Genomic DNA, 6,000 nt, shown 5'->3' with positions numbered 1-6,000 from the left:
CTTGAACTGGCCCTGCCTGCTGTCGACGTCCCAACCCCGTACCCAGTTTTCGCTCTTGAACCGGGCCTGGCAGCTATCATACACCCCAACGCCATACTCAGTTAAAGGACTGGTACTGGCCCTGCCTGATGTCCACACCAAATCACCATTCACAGTTTTTGCACTAGAACTGGACCTGACTGCTGTCCATGTCACAACCCCGTATCCTGTTTTTGCTATTGAACTAGCCCTGACATCTGTGACACACCCCAACCCCATACCCAATTACATGACTGGAACTGGCCCTGCCTGCCGTCCACACCACAACCACGTACCCACTTAGCACGCTTGAACTGTCCCTGCCTGCTGTCCACGGCTGAATCCTTTACCCTGTTTTCGCTCTTGAACTGGCTCTATCAGCTGTCACTCACCCCAACCACATACCCAGATAGATGACTGGAACTAGCCCTACCTGCTGTCCACACCCGCAACCTGAGACTAAGTGAGAGCACTCGAACTGGTCCTGCCTGCTGTCCACGCCCGAACCCCGTACCCAGTTTTCACTCTTAAACCGGGCCTGGCAGCTATCATACACCCCGTCCCATACCCAGTTAAAGGACTGGAACTGGCCCAGCCTTCTGTCTACAACCAATCACCATTCACAGTTTACGCACTAGAACTGGCCCTGCCTGCTGTCCACTCACGAACCCCTTACCCAGTTTTCCCTCTTGAACTGGGCCTGGCAGCTATCATACACCCCAACCGCATACCCAGTTAAAGGACTGGGACTGGCTCTGCCTGCTGTCCACACCCAATCAATATTCACAGTTTACGCACTAGAACTGGCCCTGCCTGTTGTCCACGCCCCAACACCGTACGTAGTTTTCACTCTTGAACCGGGTCTGGCAGCAATCATACACCCCAACCCCATACCCGGTTAAAGGACTGCTGTCCACACCCAATCCCCATACACACTTTATGCACTTGAAGTGGCTCTGCCTACTGTCCATACCCCAACCGCGTATTCTGTTTTGACTATTGAACCGGCCCTGGCATCTGTCACACTCCCCAATTACATGACTGGAACTGGCCTTGCCTGCGGTCTACACCACAACCACACACCCAGATGGCATGCTTGAACTGGCCCTGACTGCTGTCCACGCCCCAACCCCGTACCCAGTTTTCGCTCTTGAACCGGCCCTGTCAGCTGTCGCACACCCCAACCCCATACCCAGATAGAGGACTGGAACTGGCCCTACCTGCTGTCCACACCCCCAACCTGAGACTAAGTGAGAGCACTCGAACTGGTCCTAAATGCTGTCCATGCCCGAACCCCGTACTCAGTTTTCACTCTTGAACCGGACCTGGCAGCTATCATACACCCCAACCCCATACCACGTTAAAGGATTGGAACTGGCCCTGCCTGCTGTCCACACCCAATCACCATTCACAGTTTACGCACTAGATCCGGCCCTGCACCACAACCCTGTACACAGTAGGCACGCTTGAACTGGGTCTGCCTGCTGTCCACGTCCCAACCCCATACCCAGTTTTCGCTCTTGAACCGGCCCTGGCAGCTATTATACACCTCAACCCCATACCCAGTTAAAGGACTGGAATTGGCCCTGACTGCTGTCTACACCCCAACCCCATACCCAGTTTTCACTTTTGAACCGGGGCTGGCTTCTATCATACACACCAACCCCATACCCTTTTAAAGGACTGGAACTGGCCCTGCCTGCTTTCCACACCCAATCATCATTCACACTTTACGCACTAGAACTGGTCCTGCCTGTTGTCCACGCCCCAACACCGTACCCAGTTTTCACTCTTGAACCAGGCCTGGCAGCTATCATATACCCAAACCCCATACCCGGTTAAAGGACTGCTGTCCACACCCAATCACCATACACATTTTGTGCACTTGAAGTTGCCCTGCCTGCTGTCTATGCCCCAATCGCGTATTCTGTTTTGACTATTGAACCGCCCCTGGCATCTGTCACACTCCCCAATTACATGACTGGAACTGGCCCTGTCTGCTGTCCACACCACAACCACGTACCCAGATGGCATGCTTGAACTGGCCCTGCCTGTTGTCCACGCCCCAACCCTGTACCCAGTTTTCACTCTTGAACCGGACCTGGCAGCTATTATACACTCCAACCCCATACCCAGTTAAAGGACTGCTCTCCACACAAAATCACCATTCACAGTTTACGCACTAGAACTGACCCTGTCTGCTGTCCATGCCCCAACCCCATATTCTGTTTTCGCTATTGAACCAATCCTGGCATCTGTCACACACCCCAACACTATACCCAGTTTCAGGACTGGAACTGGCCCTACCTGCTATCGACACCACAACCACGTACCCAGTTGGCATGCTTGAACTGCCCTGACTGCTGTCCACGCCCCAACCCGTACCCAGTTTTCGCTCTTGAACCGGCCCTGTCAGATGTCACACACCCCAACCCCATACCCAGATAGAGGACTGGATCTGGCCCTGCCTGCTGTCCACTCCCGAACCCTATATGCAGTTTTCACTCTTGAACCGGGCCTGGCAGCTATCATACATCCCAACCCCATACTCAGTTAATGGAGTGGAACTGGCCCTGCCTGCTGTCCACACCCAATCACCATTCACAGTTTACGCACTACAACTGGCCCTGCCTGCTTTCCATGCCACAACCTCGTAATCTGTTTTCGCTATTGAACCGGCTCTGGCATCTGTCACACCCCTCAACCCAATGCCCACTTAAGAGGATTGGAACTGGCCCTGCCTCCTTTCCACAGCACAACCCCGTACCTAGTTGGCACGCTTTAACTGGCCCTGCCTGCTGTCCACCCCCGAACCCCTTACCCACTTTTCCCTCTTGAACTGGGCCTGGCAGCTATCATACACCCCAACCCCATACCCAGTTAAAGGACTGGAACTGGCCCTGCCTGCTGTCCATGTCACAACCCCGTATCCTGTTTTCGCTATTGAACCGGCACTGACATCTGTCACACACCCCAACCCCATACCATTATACATGATACATGTCTCTCCCCAACCTTCTTACGTTTTAAGTGTTAATATAACACAATAAAACTCTCTTTAATCCAGTTCCCTGATAAAACCGTAATTGTCCCTGCACCTTGTCTCTCCTCAGCCTTCTCATGTTTAAAAGGGCAGAACGTAGCGAATTACACCATAAAATACTTATAAACCCAGATCCTTATCTCTCCCCAGCCTTTTTTTCACTTGATAGGGCGGAACATAACACATTACACAATAAAACAGTCATTATGTAATGAAATGGCACTTTTTAAACATTTAGTGTATTCAAGGGTAGAAACAGGATATTTTGCCACATTAGAAATATTCTTAAAACACTGGTGTTTCGAAGGGTCGTTGCCTCGTGCAGCTATGAAAATTATTGGCAAATTATGCACAAAACGTAGAAAAAATATGCCTGGACCTCCCAGCTTGTAGCTTTGGAGGCCAGGCCCGCAAATCAGGTTAGAATCGTTTAACTAATCAATTTTAAACAACATACACTGAAGTTTTTAAATGAAAGCAAGAACACGAGCATGTACACTCGTTTACAGTCACACAATTCTGAAACTAAACATAGAAAGTTTATGAAATTCTACAGATCCATCAGCTAGTGCATGTTCTATGGAAATGTGAAGTGTCTAGGGTACTTCGAGACTCTATCTGAACGTGACACCATTAATAGTCGAAATTCGGAGATCATCTCAATATTCAGATTAGACCCATAATTCTGAAACTAAACATAGAATGTTTATTATATGATAAACAATTGTTCAGTAGTGCACATCCAACCCATAAATAAGAAACACAGGGTGGTTCTGGGGCAACTTCCTAAGTAATATATATGGTACACAGTGTAAAATAAGCTACCCAATATTCTGAAACTAAACATAGTATATTTATCATATGATAAAGAGGAAGATATAGAATATGGGATACAGTTTATTATGTAGTATATACTGGATAACAAGAGTATAGTTAATAAGTGTTTATTTATTTATTTGGAATGGATAATAGTATTTGTATAAATGACTATTGACATATATTACTACTAATCAGAGCTGTGAGTATTTGATGGTGCCCTTCGAACTTTCACACAGAGATTTTTGTTTCATACATTGGAAGCTATACATGTAGCTATGCACCGTCCAATATATTGTAATAAACAGTATATTACAATGATGCCATTCAGCACGTTTTCAATGGTATTGTCTACGAAAAAGTCAATTAAAAAGGATAAAATAGGAATAGTGACATATGCCATTTTACATTGCCAAGTCATGTTAATTACGATTATACTGTGTCGGACAAATGGATAAAGACCACAAAGAGGAAACTCAATGCCACTATGTTATGGGCTACTGTTCGATTAGCAACACGGGATCTATTATATGCATCGTCCCACAGACAGGTTAATATATACCACAGAATTTGTTACACCAACGAGCAATAGTCCAATGGGTCACGCCGAAAATCAATCTTAGACCGACTGCACAATAATAATATTACATTAAATAATATTAATTTAATTAGAGGTCTTACTGTGGTACAATGGAACGCAAAAGGTTTGCGCACTCATGGGCCCGAACTAAAGAAATATTTGGTTGAAACAATAATAATTTTTATGTGATTACCATTCAAGAGACCTGGATTTCAAATTTATCTAATAAACAAAAACAATCAAATTTATTTACTGAATATAAAATTCCAGGGTATAATGGTATCTTTTTTAATAGTGGTATCACTTCTAGAGGAGGCATCGCTACCTATGTTAAGGAGGGCATCTCTCATTCTCGTCTACCGCATGTTGCGACCCACCCTAATATCGAGTCACTGGGTGTATCCATACATGGTCTCAATTATAACTTTAATATTTTTAATTTTTATATGCATCCGGGTGCCTTAAATACTAAATTAACATTAAATGATTATTCAAATTTTTTTAGTAACACTGATTCGGATGTGCTAATTACTGGTGATTTTAACAGTCAAAACACTATTTGGGGTTCAAATGTTACCAGTCCATCAGGCCAAATTCTTGAAAATTTAAGGGATAATAATGATTTGGTCTGTCTTAATGACGCCACCCCTACCTTTTTCTCAGATGTTCACTATACGTGGACGTATTTGGATGTTACCATGAGTTCGAGGATGGCAGCTGCGAAGTGCGAATGGGAGGTGATCAACGGATTTGGTAGCGATCACCTCCCGGTCAAAACAGTATATAATAAAAATTGCATTTGGGAAGAAAAAGATAAACCAAAACATAAACGGAATTTCGGTAAAGCAGATTGGCCCCTTGGTGGTCGAAAGATTTAAATGGTTAAGGACCATAGAGATATAGAGAGAGGGAACCAGCTGTCGCCACTTCATGGTCTACTCTTTTCGATTAGCAGCAAAGGATCTTTTATATGCACCATCCCACAGACAGGATAGTACATACCACGGCCTTTGTTACACAAGTTATGGAGCACTGGATGGAACGCGAAATAGCCCAATGGGGCCACTGACGGGATCGATCTTAAACTGACTGCACATCAAGCGAGCGCTTTACCACTGGGCTACGTCCCGTCCCGACATTAAAGGGACACTTACGACTACTGTAAGGTTGCTTTGTGGAACAGCTGTAAAGTTTACAGTGCCAGTTGTAAAACTCAACTTAAATCACTACATTTAACCTTAGCTACGATTCGGAGCCTTGGTCAGGAATCAGTTTGAGAAAGTTAAGAGTAAGCAATTAACCAGATACATGATGCCGGATGAGACTGTTTCCATTAGACGGGCCTCAACCATGTTATCATAAACATGGGGCCATGGATATGTTCATTGTCTGTGTAAAACTGACTGTACAACTGCATGTTGTGAATGTCGCAGGGTATCAGTATTGTGCAATTATTGTTGCACCCTTTTGGCAATCGTGGTCACATATGTCTTCTTCTTTTTCATACTGATGCTTTTAAAGAAGGAGACGACTCCTCTTCATT

The sequence above is a fragment of the Gigantopelta aegis genome, chromosome 12 (assembly GCF_016097555.1).
Source record: "Gigantopelta aegis isolate Gae_Host chromosome 12, Gae_host_genome, whole genome shotgun sequence".
Taxonomy (NCBI): Eukaryota; Metazoa; Mollusca; class Gastropoda; order Neomphalida; family Peltospiridae; genus Gigantopelta; species Gigantopelta aegis.
This window is presented reverse-complemented; position numbering follows the sequence as displayed.